The sequence below is a fragment of the Rhopilema esculentum genome, chromosome 10 (assembly GCF_057945365.1).
Source record: "Rhopilema esculentum isolate cy_ngs chromosome 10, ASM5794536v1, whole genome shotgun sequence".
Classification (NCBI taxonomy): Eukaryota; Metazoa; Cnidaria; class Scyphozoa; order Rhizostomeae; family Rhizostomatidae; genus Rhopilema; species Rhopilema esculentum.
In genome coordinates, this window is record NC_142824.1 from 3,109,597 (window position 1) to 3,125,936 (window position 16,340).

Sequence of the window (16,340 nt, forward strand, 5' to 3'; positions counted from 1 at the left end):
ATGCCAGTTTTTGAAATTGTTCACCTGATATCACTCTTAATAACCCAAAGGCTGATATATCGGCCAAAATGATCTTCTCGGTAATATATTTAGTGTCGGAACAAAGGTGCACCTATTAAGTTTCAAGTTTAATCAAATTATCTTATGCTTAGTAAGTTTTGTCTATACTTTGAGGCAATATTTTATGAATTCATCGAGAATATTTTCCAGACATTTTCTGAAGCACCGGTCAAATGTTTCCCTGACTTTTCACCCACAAAACAGAAAGGTAATCTTTCAAATTTATTTCCATTCAAAAGCCATTGGAATCACGCAAAAAATTTCCGTTGGTTACAAAAACCCCCTTAGCGCTTAACTTCTGTTTTAAAAATCTGTCAGCTTAGGCCCGTGGTCGTTGTGAGGCGCCATTTTAAGCACCGTTTCCATACTTTTCTGATCACAGTGGTGTATTAATCTAAAAAAGGGGGACAGAATAGAAAACTAAAATAGGAAAACAGGGGACATCTTCAAGACCGCAATTCTTTTTTCTATACATTACAATGCTCTTCCTTCTACTATACACTCCCCTCAAGAAAGTACCAGACAGTTCGAAGATCGATTGCGTTTTGAGACAAAAACAAATTTAGGCTGGCGATAACGACTTAACTTTTGGAGAAATCCTTCCAAAAAAGAACAGAGCATTAGAATGCTGCAAAACTTTTGCGCTTTTTATCCGTTATCATTTTTTGATACAAGCTTTGCGCAAATCAATTGATGTCAAATAAGCAGAGAACAGCAAATCAGGTGACTTGGACTCAGTTGAATGGGCTAATAAAACAGAGTGAACAATTTTTTTGCGGTACAGAATTTGAATATGGCTTTGAAAAAAGCAAACATTTTACGACATACTAAAAGCTTTTTTGTCTGACACTCCTCAGAGCATAAAACGTCAGAATAGGTTCCGAAAAAACACGATGGAAAAATATATACCCAGTTGTGGATCGAAATAGGCCAATCAGAAAAACGCAAGCACAAGACCGGTATAGTTGACCAATCGTGATGATGCTTTTAGTATGTCGTAAAATGTTTCCTCTTTTCAAAGCCATTTATAAAACAGAGTAAATTTTTACAAACTTGTTCTTGAGAAACAAATCTTGAGACACAGAGAAAACCAACGTGTATACTCTCAGTTGGGAAAAATGTTTGCAAAGAGATGCCACCGATCGATTATAAAAAATATGACATTTGGTGACATTTTACCATATCAAAAATTTTCCTGCAATATTTATCGACAGCTTTCAAAAGTTCAATTGTTTGTGAACATTTAATGCAACTTTGGGTAATGATGCAAACCAGTTTTGATGCAAATTTGGTTAGGGCGGAACGCTCAGACGTTGGTGTCGCGAGAGCTCTTGCTCTTTTTGGCCATAAAAAATCTTTTAGTCTCCTTATTTTTCAAATAATTTTCAATATCTCGAAAGCGGTAGTCTTTGTGCATCCAATGATACTAGCAATTTGATGATAGCTTTTCCCATCATTGCGATAAAGCATTATCTCTAGACATTACTCAGAAGTCAATTATTTTGTTTGGGTCGCAACCATCTTGAAGAAAAACCCTTAAAGAGTTTGCTTACATTTGGATATAAAAATTTTTTTTCGACGAATGAATAGATTAAAGGCCAAAAAAACTTCAAGAAAAAATTCGAGGAGATTGATAAAAACGTTTTCATGAAAACTGACTTTGAAATTAGTAAACAAATTCCTCCAACAAGAGATTCGCAACTGAATTCGAAACTGTCCGGATGCTTTCGTGAGGGGAGTGTACTTTCCAACCAAAAAACATTAACTTGTGTTACCAGGTCAAATCACAGAAAGTTTTTTGAGAAACAAAGATCCCAAGGAGAACTTCTCCAGGGACTGTGTCATATCAAGATGGGAAGTAAGGATGTTTTTATTCAAAAATATATTTAACATTTCTTTTTAAACATTCGAACTGCTGCAAATGAGCAATGCATGATGTTCGCAGTATCCTTGGAAACATTGCGACAGTTTCTACGTCAAATTAATCAAACCTTAAAAAGTGAAAAAACCGTTACAAATTTTGTTGTGAATTTCTCAACTGATTTGCTACACGCAAATTTTGCTTGCGGAAAACCTGCATTTTATGCTGATAATATTTCTTTAATCTTTATTGAAGAATAGTTAAATGTTCAAAATGGAAAACACGGAAAAGACCGTTGCTGGTTTATCGAACGCGGAGTTCGAAGGAAGGGTGAGTTGCTGCGAAGTTTCAATTCCTAAATTCAGGGAATTATATCATCAAGGCTTGAAAATATTCTTGGTTATCACTAATAAAGGGCCAAGTTTCTTAATTAATGCATACTTTTACACCTCAAGAATACATCTTTTGGTTAATTTTGTGTATAATTTTCACAAGCCTGACTGAAATCACGCATATCTTCAAAGTTCAAAAACTACTGTACATCTGCAATCCTGGAGAACGTTAAAATAAAAGATAATTTTGATCTCTCCAAAGATGATTACTTTCTCATCTCTCTATTTCGTCACAGTTGTATAAAATCAAGTAGGTTCCACATTTCTACATACTTTTAAAGTTATCAAGGAGCTAAAAATCGAATCAAACGGTCGAAGGCAACAAATGCTATTTGCCAAAGGCCTTCAATATAAAGGGCTACAACAGTAGCTTGCAGAGGTTTCAAGTAAACATTTGACTAAAACACGAACATCAAAAACAATTTTGAAAAAAGATTATATCCTAAGACGACAAAAAATTATTTAAGTACCTGGAAAGGTCTCTCGTAAGGAATTAAGTTTTCTCAAAAAACTGAGTTACTCACAAAATGGGCTTATTTTCAAAAGATAAAGAATGAAGAGAGCTTAATATTTTTGTCCAAGAGCACTTTTTCGGCAATTGAGAATTTTTTAACTTTTTTCTTTGCCTAATACAATGTGCCAGAAAAATTTAGACTCTTCTCCGGGGGGAAAAAGAGTGATTTAAATCCCGATAACATGCCACATATATTTCATTCCTACAAAATACAGAGTCATCTAGTTGTGAAAAGAGCAATTTACTTTTCCCCCGTAAATTTTTAACTGGTTCCTCGACCAAAACAAAATGAAACAAAACTTTTGATCGCTTCCAAAGTGAAAACGATCTATCGGATTTAAGCTGCCATTTTGTCGTCAAGCATTGTCTCCTTGGCAACATGTATCCAACGGTTAGCCTCGCAATGAGCTCAATTCAGTTGTGTTTAAGGTTAGAAGCTGCACTTCATCTTCAATAGTTAACTCCTAAAGGCTATACAACCAATCTGGATAAAGATAACGCCAAAATCTTTGACACAAACAAAGCATTTGTGATATCAATCTCAATTATTAAGATTTCTATCCTTTGTTGTTTATTGTTTCCAGATTTTCAAAATATGTTGAAAAGTATTGCCTTATTGCTAGACGGTGGGATCCAAGAATATTAATAGCATCTTTGAGATTTGTTATTTTTAAGATTATTCTTAGCTGTATCTTTTTCAGACTTTCCAAGATGCCGAACTTCAAAGAGCAAACTTGCTCACAACATTTGAACGTCTGGCAAATAACACCGGTATGAAATGTTTTGATAAATCTTCTTATTTCTTAGTCGTATTCTTCCTAATCATCTGAAGAAAATAGTTTACTTTATCCATAACTTCACTTCAAAACATTAAAAAAGATTATCACTTTATCCATATCACAATGTCACAATCCTCATACATCACTATAACAATCAAACTATCACTAAATATTGCTGTATCCAATTTGGTCTTTATTCGAAGCTCAAAATTTAAATGAAGGTTATTCTGAAAAAGCATATTGACAAACGATTAACAAGTTATTTTTATTGAGCATCTACTTAAAAAGCGTTAAACTTAAGAGCTATCAAATATACATACATTATTGTTGTAATTTTTCAAAAACATGATTTATAAATATGTAAATGCATCCCAACTATACACCAGACCAGGGTCCACCTACAACGGCTATGTTTTATAATAAATGCCTCCTCGTAGATATTCTGTTGAAAATTGCCAAAGGTTTGACAGACAATGGCGATAAAAATGCAGAAATAATTTCAAAATTGTCAGACTCTTCGTACAGACGGTCGGCTTTCAAAGACGTAAGTTGTGGCCTTGGAATCCTATATCAAATCATTTGTTCTACTGCAAATAATATCCTTCGAATGCTTTGAAATGAAATAAATGCTTTGAAACAGACTGGTTATAATTGGTTAAAAAAATTGTGAGAAGAAGGTCTCACCTGAAGGAAAATTATACCTTCCAAAGCTATCATACTACCATAAAAAGCTGTTCCTTCTAATTGCACCATGGTTGAGAGCAAATGATATTGTTAATGGGCAGTTTGATATTCGCAAGGAAATGTTAGTAAGCTTTAGGAGTTCAACAAAGAAAGCGAAAGACTTGCTGTATTACTGCAATCAATTATGTTCTTAGTTGCTCAATGTTTATTTTCAGTTGAAAAACCACGCCAGTGTCTGCATTAATGACTTAGTGAATGCCAATGCCTTGGTAAGAGACCAAATTCGTTTCTATAAATACTTACAAACTTTTGTGCAAAAACATACCTCGATAGGGATCCCGGCTTAGGGTCAATTGATCTATGACCAGGTATACAAAATGCAAGATGCTGAATTATAGGGAGATATCATAAGTAGTTCTTTTGATTTACTAAAGAAATAGGAAAACTTTTTGGTTATTGTCAACAGATCTCCAGGTTTATCTATTTCTATCAAGTGCGTGTCCTGATTTTCGAGAAGGAAGAGTCGCGAAAGAAAGTTCGCAGTGTAAGCAAAGACATTATTAACTATCTCAAGGTTTACTGGCGAACTATCGACAAAATATTAGGAAGTCAGACATTCATATGACATTCATATTATTGGCCTGATGCCACCCTGGATACATCAATTATACTCAACCAACTCTTCATCGGGTCATCGAAAAGGTTCGAGAATATCAATCGAACATGAAACTAAGGCAGCCATATGAAGAGTTATGCTCAAAATGTCGTACTAACAATTCATTTCTTGTACAAAGCCGTTATTTTATTACATCCACTTTTGTTCATTACAACACAAACAACTCCATTGATTATCAATTTGTTATACTCCGATTTGTGTGTAACGTTCCTATCAAGCTACAAAAGTCATATTGAGATGCATCTTCACAAAGTTTAGGTTTCCGACCATTGCTCATGACTCAGTTGGAAAAATGTTAGTTCACGTTTTATCATTCTCTTAGGTTGATGATTATAACGCATCCTCCAAGCTTGAAAACATTGGCAACATTGTGCAGGATATTGTCAAATCGTTGGATCACATTCTTTCCACAATCGAAGATTTAGAAAAGGTTTGTTCACAATAAATTTCATTTCAGCTATAATGTTCAACAAAGACAAACAACTGTTTACTTGCTTTAATTCACAAATTATGATGCTTTACTTTCAAAACTATCCTATTTACTAAAAAGCTCCCCGAAATCTTTATCCGCAGAGTCCAACGATTACTACAGTCATAAGCATCGAAATACGTCTTCTACTCGACTTCTCTACACTGGATGTAGATGAAAGCATCAAATCTTTCAATAAAATCAAAAAAGAACTCATCGAAGAGTTTCAAGTCTGCGATCTGAGTGGCAAAGAGGAGTTCGAGGTTAAGATGATGTTTGGCGCTGGTGTTTTTAGAATTGGTCCTTGCAAGTTCGATCAAATTGTGGCAGTGAATCAAAATGTCGCCCAACAAGATCAAGCTCCGTTTTTAGAAACAGGAATCAAGGGGCAAAAACGAAAAAGACAAGACGACGTTGCTGTCCATGATTCGTCCTTTGAAGAAAGGCTGGAGCAGTCAAAGAAAAAGGCGAAGAAGGATGCCGTACTTGAATGGGAGACTGAAGAAAGCATGAGACTCTCCACTGATTCTAGCATAAGCAAAAATGAGTTCGTAAGAGCTTGGCTTAAAAGTCAGTATAATGTGTCGTACGAAATTAAGGCACCAAATATCCTACCAGTCTTTCAGAAAAATGAAAGAACGACTGATCTTTCAGAAAATGGCCAAAACAACAATCAAATATCGCCATTAAATTCTGACAAAAGGTCTCTGCTGACTTCCAAGCTTAGTAATTCCCCTCATACTAATCTTAAAGGATGTAGAGACTACCATTCTCCACCTTTTGTAGCCTCAGAAAAAGTCGTAAGGCAAAGCCTTTCCATAAAAAATGAAGCTAAGCCATCCGAAGATATCGTCAGTCAAAAGAATGACTGTAATCAATTAAGCGAATCAATAACCCAAAAGCCAAATTCTGCTCCCAAAACTAAATGTAGCTTAAAAGAGCAAGGTTTGATTGGGGAAACTGCTACTGTTAATCGACCAGAGTCTCTGAAAATAGTTTTCTATAAAACTGATGGAGGCAACTGGGCAGTTAAAAATAAGTCTTTTGAACAAACAGTAATGCAGATGGAAAGTCGTAAAACAGATGGTAAAAAAACAGAGGTAATGACATTGAAAGCTGATAGTGTATCAAAAGAAATGGATGCGGAAAAGGACGCTAGAAAGCGTTTTGAATTGTTAGAGAGAGTTAAAAGAGCTTTAGCTAGGGACAGATCGAATAGAAAGGAGAAGAAAGGTCCCCTTAGAAAGATGAGATTTGGTCGCATAAGAAAACAAGTTTCAAATCTTTTTGAGATAAAAGCTCGTACGATCAGTAGAAATTTCAGATCTTGAGCACTTAATATTTTCGTTTAAGGCCCATATCTCTAAGGGTAGAATAAACAGATAATGTCTCCTGCCATTCGACCCCCTTTCCTATCTTTATACTTTACGTAGGAGGCGTACAATAGTAAAAAGTTGGTTTAAAACGGCAAGAGTAAATGGACAAGTAGTTTTAATTGTTTGTAAATTCATCACCTTGAATGACACTTTCCTAACTGAAGTGTATTTTAAGAGCATTCGAAGTAGGTAATTAGAAAATACATTTTAAATTAGTAATTTAATTGCATTTTAAATGCATGATGGCAAATGTATCCTAAAGAAGTATAATATAAATGGAATATGTTCAAAACAATACTGAGTCTTTTTTCTGGTTTTTCTCAAAAGATTGACATGTGGAATTTGTTAATTCAAATATAAATGATTTTGTTTTTCTGCGAATCCAAGTATACATTTAAGAAAATAAAGCAAACAGGCACGAGGTTACAAAGATTACAGTTGTGTTGAATATTTCATAGTAGATGGTAGTTGACAAGGAAAGTGGCCGACATTAAAATGATATGAGATGTGTGAAGGAATTCAGGGCCAGATTAGGGTGGGTGCTAATTGTGCTGCAGTATCAGACCTATTCTTGAAATAAAACCAGAGGAAAACAGATCAAAATCTTCCTGAAGCTGAATAGGCCCAATGAAGGGCTCTTTTTGTCCGGGTGCATCAGGCCCAATTTGGGCTCAATCTGGCACTGGATAACAATTAGACTGCGACAGCAAGAAATTAAATTGTGATGATGCCACTATGTATCACATGTTAGATCTGAATTCTCTCATCCTTGTTCTGGTCATCATATTGGTAATTGTAAGGGTTTTTTGGAAACAAGAGTGCAATCAGCCTTAAAATATGAAAGGTTTTAGTTAAGAGTCCAGTAATGAATTATTCTGGGCAAAATCATTATTGTCACAATTTGGAAAAAATAAAATATACTGGCACCACGAAATGTATCTTTAAGTAAGTTTATGCCTATCTAGTTTTTCAGTATGGTAAAATTTGGCATGGGAACTTTTAAACAAATCATGTATTTGCTAATTGAAAGATGCATAGCATACTTCTGATTTTGCAAAGGTGGTTTTACGTAGATGACTTTTTTCTTGGGAAAGCGAGTATTGCAGGAACAGCCATCAAACACTTTGGAATATTCTGACAGTTTATTGCAATGGGAGCTATTCAAAGCATTGCAAAAATGAGCATTAGAGTCTAAGTGCATAACGCTTTTACAGCTTGAGAAAAAACAAACAACCAAATGTTGTTCTTCACTCAAGCACAAAAAAAACCTCACAAAATCTAATTGTCGACTAAAAATCGCACCAAATCGTCTTTATATGGTCAAATCAAAATAAAACAACAAGAATAAATTCCGATAAAGATGAAAAAGATTAAGCAAATTGACATTAAACAGAAGAGCCCAACATCCAAAACACCTATTAGATTTTATAAAAAAACAACTAAACTGATTTCACGTTTTTTTAACAGAAGAAGAGGAACGTCTATCACTGATCCAAAAGCAGCCTAAAAAATTATGAATTAATAAGCCTTATGAATTATCTAGAACATTTTGCTCGGCAATTTGGCCAAAATTGAGAGTTTATGACACACACCAATTTGAATATGTGATGATATTGTGTGGTAAATATGCAAACTGAATACAATTAATGCTAGTAAATCCTTTGAAAAGATGAATAAATAAACATTAAATCAGTAAAGTTAAGACTACACCCCTACCCTCTCATTAGAACTCAATTCAATATTGTTTTCAAACTTACATTTTATAATTATTGATCTAAGAAAGGGGGACAGGATAGAAAATAAAAACAGAAAAAAACAGCGAAATCTTTCAAGACCGCAATTCTTTTTTCTACAATACAATGCTCTTCCTTTCACTATACACTCCCCTTACGAAAGCACCAGACAGTTCGAAGATCGATTGCGTTTTCAGACAAAAACAAATTTAGGCTGGCGATAACGACTTAATTTTTGGGAAAACCTTCCAAAATAAACCAGAGCATGAACAAATTTATCCGTTAACATTTTTTGATCAAATGAGAAACATTTACGCTACAAGCCTTACACACTGATCTCAAAAAAAGACTGGATCGAACAACCTATTGTTGTCCGACATCAGTATGAGGAAGCCGATGGAGTCTTTCCATCTTGAGACCTCTCGCACCTAAAGCTTTTGGCTGCCATTTGTTAAAACGGTGCACACACAGTGCTGCGCCTAAAACTGTGCATTATTAATTAAATTCTTAAATATTCTACAACAAGCCTAGGAAAGGAAAATAACTGATCAGTGGATTCTTCGTTACATAAGCTTAATATCACGGCAAAAATGTTTAACGTCACTTACGAATGATGCAAGTTTTTGTTTCTACGTTTAGTTTGAATTTTAATATGAAAAAGTGCTCTCTAGTCTCATACAACACGGCGAGGTCTCAAGATGGACGCTGCAATGTTGAATCAATGCTGGCCTGGAGAAGCTCGATCCAGTCTTTTTCAAATCAGTGGCCTAACACAAATCAACTGCTGTCAAATAAGCAGAGAACAGCAAGTCAGGTGACTTGGACTCAGTTAAATGGACCAATAAAACTGAGAAATATTTTACAAAATGCTACTTGAGACACAAATCTTGAGACACAAATCTTGAGACACAAATCTTCAGACACAGAGAAAAACAACGTGTATACACTCAGTTGGGAAAAATGTTTGCACGGAGATGCCACCGATCGATTACAAAACATATCACATTTGGTAACATTTTACCAGATCAAAAATTTTCCTGCAATATTTATCGACAGTTTTTAAAAGATCAATTGTTTGTGAACATTTTTTGCAATTTCGCGTAATGATGCAAACCAGTTTGGATGGAAATTTAGTTAAGGCGGAACGCTCAGACGTTGCTGTCGCGAGAGCTCTTGCTCTTTTTGGCAGTACAAAATCTTTTAGACTTATTTTTCGAATAATTTTGCATATCTCGAAAGCGGCAGTCTTTGGGCATTCAATGATACTGGCAATTTGATGATAGCTTTTTCCCATCATTGTGATAAAGCATTATCTTTTAGGAAAAACCCTTTAAGAGTTTGCTTACATTTGGATATAATTATTTTTTTTCGACGAATGAATAGATTAAAGGCCAAAAAAACTTCAAGAAAAAATTCGAGGAGGTTGATAAAAACGTTCTCATCAAAACTGACTTTGAAATGTGTAAACCAATTCCTCCAACAAGAGATTCGCAACTGAATTCGAAACTGTCCGGATGCTTTCGTGAGGGGAGTGTACTTTCCAACCAAAAAACATTAACTTATGTTACCGGGTCAGAAAGTTTTCTGAGAAACAAAGATCCCAAGGAGAACTTCTCCAGGGACTGTGTCAAATCAAGACGGGAAGTAAGGATCTTTTTATTCAAAAATATGTTTAACATTTCATTTTAAACATTCGAACTGCAGCAAATGAGCAATGCATGATGTTCGCGGTATCCTTGGAAACATTGCGACAGTTTCTACGTCAAATTAATCAAACCTTAAAAAGCGAAAAAAACCGTTACAAATTTTGTTGTGAATTTCTCAACTGATTTGCTAGACGCAAATTTCGCTTGCGGAAAACCTGCATCTTATGCTGATAATATTGCTTTAATCTTAATCGAAAAATTGTTCAATTGATTAAAAAAATTGAAGAATTTTTTCAATGTTCAAAATGGAAAACACGGAAAAGACCGTTGCTGGTTTATCGAACGCGGAGTTCGAAGGATGGGTGAGTTGCTGCGAAGTTTTAATTACTAAATTCAGGGAATTATATCATCAAGGCTTGAAAATATTCTTGGTTATCACTAATAAAGGGCCAAGTTTCTTAGTTAATCCAGACATTTACACCTCAAGAATACATCTTTTGGTTAATTTTGTGTATAATTTTCACAAGCCTATCTGAAATCTCTCATGCCTTCAAAGTTCAGAAACTACATCTGCAATCCTGGAAAACAATAAAACAAAAGATAATTTTGATCTCTCGAAAGATGATTACTTTCTCATTTCTCTATTTCGTCACAGTTGTATAAAATCAAGTAGGTTCCAGATTTCTACATATTTTTAAAGTTATAAAGGAGCTAAAAGTAGAATTAAACGGTCGAAGGCAACAAAAGGCTATTCGCCAATAGCCTTCAATACAACGGGCTACAATAGTAGTTTGCAGAGGTTTCAAGTAAATATTTAACTAAAACACGAACATCAAAAACAATTTTGAAAATAGATTATGTCCTAAGACGACAAAAAATTATTTAAGTACCTGGAAAAGTCTCTCATAAGGAATAAAGATTTCTCAAAAAACTGAATTACTCTCAAAATGGGCTTATTTTCGAAAGAAAAATGATGAAAAGCTTAATATTTTTGTCCAAGAGCACTTTCTCGGCAATTGAGAATTTTTTAACTATTTTCTTTGCCTCTACAATGTGCCAGAAAAATTTAGACTCTTCTCCGGGGGGAAAAGGAGTGATTTAAATCCCGATAACATGCAACATATATTTCATTCCTAAAGAATACTGAGTCATCTAGTTGTGAAAAGAGCAATTTACTTTTCCCCCGTAAAATTTTAACTGGTTCCTCGACGAAAACAAAAAGAAAAACAATTTAGATCTGTTTCTAAGTGAAAACGATATATCGGATTTAGGCTGCCATTTTGTCGTCAAGCATTGTCTCCTTGACAACACGTATCCAACGGTTAGCCTCGCAATGAGCTCAATTTGAAAGAGATTTCTTTCTTTTCTTGCTTATTGTTTCCAGATTTTCAAAATATATCGATATTTATTGCCTTATTGCTAGGCGGTGGGATCCAAGAATATTAATAGCATCTTTGAGATTTGTTATTTTTAAGACTATTCTTAGCTGTTTCTTTTTCAGACTTTCCAAGATGCCGAGCTTCAAAGAGCAAACTTGCTCACAACATTTGAACGTCTGGCAAATAACACCGGTATGAAATGTTTTGATAAATCTTCTTATTTCTTTGTTGTGTTCTTCCTGATCATCTGAAGAATCTAGTTTACATTATTCATAAGTTCACTATAAAATATTGAAATATATTATCACTTTATCCATATCACAATGTCACAATCCTTATACATCACTATAACAATCAAACTATCACTAAATATTGCTGTATATAATTTGGTCTTTATTTTAAGCTGCAAATTTGAATGAAGGTTATTTTGAAAAAGCATATTGAGAAACGTTTAACAAGTTATTTTTATTGAGCATTTACTTAAAAAGCATTAAACTTAAGAGCTATCAAATATACATACATTATTGTTGTAATTTTTCAAACATGATTTATAAATATATAAATACATCCCAACTACACACCAGACCAGGTTCCACCTACAACGGCTATGTTTTATAAAAATGCATCTTCGTAGGTATTCTGCTGAAAATTGCCAAAGGATTAACAGAAAATGGCGATAAAAATACAGAAATCATTTCAAAATTGTCAGACTCTTCGTACAGACGGTCGGCTTTCAAAGACGTGAGTTATGGCCTTGGCATCCTATTTTAAATGATTTATTCTAATGCAAAAAAAATCTTTCGAATTATTCACAAAAGTCTGCCAAACTTAATTTTTATGGATCCTAAAACAATATTTTGAGGGGTCTCCCCGAAGCGAAACATATATTTTCCAAAATTATCATACACAATAAAGCTGTTCGTACTAACTACACCATGATTGAGAGCAAATAATACTGTTAATGGGTAGTTTGATTTTCGCAAGGAAATGTTAGCAAGTCTTAGTAATTATAGAAAGACTTCCTGCATTAGTACTGTAACCAATTATGTTCTCAGTTGCTCAATGTTTATTTTCAGTTGAAAACTTATGCCAGTGGCTGCATTACTGACCTCGTGAATGCCAATGCCTTGGTAAGAAACAAATTCGTTTCTATAAATGCTTTTTTGCAAAAACATTCCTCGATAGGGATCCCGGCTTTGAATCAATTGATATATGGCCAGGTATAGAAAATGCAAGATGCTGAATTATAGGGAGATCTCATAAGTGGTTCTCTTGATTTACTAAAGAAATAGGAAAACTTTTTGGTTATTGTCAACAGATCTCCAGGTTTATCTATTTCTATCAAGTGCGTGTCCTGATTTTCGAGAAGGAAGAGTCGCGAAAGAAAGTTCCCAGACAGTCGATTGTAGACAAATACATTAACAACTATCTCAAGGTTTACTGGCGAACTATCGACAAACTATTAGGAAGTCAGACATTCATATTGCTCGCCTGATGCCACCCGGATACATCAATTATAGTCATCCAACTCTTCATCAGGTCATCGAAAAGGTTCGAGAATATCAATCGAACCTGAAACTAAGGCAGCCATATGAAGAGTTGTGCTCGAAACGTTTGTTCTCTTGATTACAACACACACAACTCCATTGATTATCAATTTTTTATGCTCCGGTTAGTGTGTAACGTCCCTATAAAGCTACAAAAGTCATATTGAGTCGCATCTTCACAAAGTTTAGGTTTCCAACCATTGCTCATGACTGAGTTGGAAAAATTTTAGTTCACGTTTTATCATTCTCTTAGGTTGATGATTATAACGCATCCTCCAAGCTTGAAAACATTGGCAACATTGTGCAGGATATTGTCAAATCGTTGGATCACATTCTTTCCACAATCGAAGATTTAGAAAAGGTTTGTTCACAATAAATTTCATTTCAGCTATAATGTTCAACAAAGACAAACAACTGTTTATTGCTTTAATTCACAAATTATGATGCTTTATTTTCAAAACTATCCCATTTACTAAAAAGCTCCCCGAAATCTTTATCCGCAGAGTCCAACGATTACTACAGTAATAAGCATCGAAATACATCTTTTACTCGACTTCTCTACATTGGATGTAGATGAAAGCATCAAATCTTTCAATAAAATCAAAGAAGAACTCATCGAAGACTTTCAAGTCTGCGATCTGAGTGGCAAAGAGGAGTTCGATGTTAAGATGATGTTTGGCGCTGGTGTTTTCAGAATTGGTCCTTGCAAATTCGATCAAATTGTGGCAGTGAACCAAAATGTCGCCCAACGAGATCAAGCTCCGTTTTTAGAAACAGGAATCAAGGGGCAAAAACGAAAAAGACAAGACGACGTTGCTGTCCATGATTCGTCCTTTGAAGAAAGGCTGGAGCAGTCAAAGAAAAAGGCGAAGAAGGATGCCGTACTTGAATGGGAGACTGAAGAAAGCACGAGACTCTCCACTGACTGTAGCATAAGCAAAAATGAGTTCGTAAGAGCTTGGCTTAAAAGTCAGTATAATGTGTCGTACGAAATTAAGGCACCAAATATCCTACCAGTCTTTCAGAAAAATGAAAGAACGACTGATCTTTCAGAAAGTGGCCAAAACAACAATCAAATATCGCCATTAAATTCTGACAAAAGGTCTCTGCTGACTTCCAAGCTTAGTAATTCCTTCCATACTAATCTAAAAGGATGTATAGACTACCATTCTCCACCTTTTGTAGCCTCAGAGAAAGTCGTAAGGCAAAGCCTTTCCATAAAAAATGAAGCTAAGCTATCGGAAGATATAGTCAGTCAAAAGAATTACTGTAATCAATTAAGCGAATCAATAACCCAAAAGCCAAATTCTGCTCCCATAGCTAGATGTAGCCTAAAAGAGCAAGGTTTGATTGGGGAAACTGCTACAGTTAGTCGACCAGAGTCTCTGAAAATAGTTTTCTATAAAACTGATAGAGGCAACTGGGCAGTTAAAAATACGTCTTTTGAACGCACAGTAATGCAGATAGAAAGTCGTAAAGTGGATGGTAAAAAAACAGAGGTGATGACATTGAAAGCTGATAGTGTATCAAAAGAAATAGATGCGGAAAAGGATGCTAGAAAGCGTTTTGAAGTGTTAGAGAGAGTTAAAAGAGCTTTAGCTAGGGACAGATCGAATAGAAAGGAGAAGAAAGGTCCCCTTAGAAAGACGAGATTTGGCCGCATAAGAAAACAAGTTTCAAATCTTTTTGAGATGAAGGCTCGTACGATTAGTAGAATTATCAGATCTTGAGCATGTGACATTTTCGATTACGGGCCATATCTCAAAAGGTAGAATAAACAGATAATGTCTCCTGCCACTCGACCTCTCTCCTATCTTTATACTTTGCGTAGAAGGCGTACAATAGTAAAAAATTGGTTTAATCCGGCGAGAATAATATGATAAATGGACAAATTGCTTTAATTGTTCGTAAATTCATCACCTTGATGACACTTTCCTAACTGAAGTGTATTTTAAGAGCATTCGAAGTAGGTAATTAGAAAAGACATTGCAAATTAGTAATTTAATTGAATTTTAAATGCATAATGGCAAATGTATCCTTCAGAAGATATAATATAAATGGAATATGTTTAGAACAATACTGAGTCGTCTTTCTGAGTTTTCTGAAATGATTAACATGTGGAATTTGTTTATTCAAATATAAATGATTTTGTTTTTCTGCGAATCCAAGTATACATTTAAGATAGCTTTAAAGCAAAGCAAACAGGCACGAGGTTACAAAGAATATAGTTTTGTTAAATATTTCATAGTAGATGGTAGTTGAGAAGGAAAGTAGCCGACATTAAAATGATATGAGATGTGTGAAGGAACTCAGGGCCAGATTAAGGTGGGTGGTAATTGTGCTGCAGTATCAGACCTATTCTTGAAAGAAAACCAGAGGAAAACAGATCAAAATCTTCCTGAAGCTGAATAGGCCCAATGAAGGGCTCTTTTCGTCCGGGTGCATCAGGCCCAATGTGGGCCCAATCTGGCACTGGATAACAATTAGGCTGCGACAGCAAAGAATTAGATTATGATGATGCCACGATGTATCACATGTTAGATCTGAATTCTCTCATCGTGGTTCTGCTCATCATTTTGGCAATTGGAAGGGTTTTCGGAAACAGGATTGCAATCAGCCTTAAAATATAAAAGGTTATATTTAAGAGCCCAGTATTGAATTATTCTTGGCAAAATCATTATTGTCACATGTTGGAACAAATAAAAGATACTGGCACCAAGAAATGTATCTTTAAGTAACTTTATGCTTATCTAGTTCTTCAGTATGGTAAAATTTGGTATGGGAGATTTTAAACCAACCAACTCTTTGTTAATTGAAAGATGCATAGCATTCTTGTGGCTTTGCAAAGGTGGATTTACGTAGATGACTTTTTTACTGGGAAAGAGAGAATCGCAGAAATAGACATAAACCACTTTGCAATATTCTGACAATTTAATGCAGTGGCAGCTATTCAAAGCATTGCAAAAATGAGCATTAGGTTCTAAGTGCATAACGCCTTTTACAGCTTGACAAAGAAACAAACAACCAAATGTTGTTCTTCACGTAAGCCCAAAAATAATCGTCACAAAATCTAATGGTCGACTAAAAATCGTACCAAATCGTCTTTATATGGCCAAATCAAAATAGAACAACAAAAATAAATTCCAATGAAAAGATAAAAAAGATTAAGCAAATTCACATTAAATAGGAGACACCAACATCCAAAACACCGATTAGATTTCTTA

The 16,340-nt window shown here is 34.8% G+C and overlaps 1 protein-coding gene across 1 annotated transcript in view; it reads right to left on the reverse strand.

Annotated features, from left to right (window-relative positions):
* LOC135694345 (uncharacterized) overlaps window positions 1–16,340 on the reverse strand; it is a 99,388-nt gene that overhangs the window by 37,132 nt on the left and 45,916 nt on the right. The window lies entirely within an intron of this gene.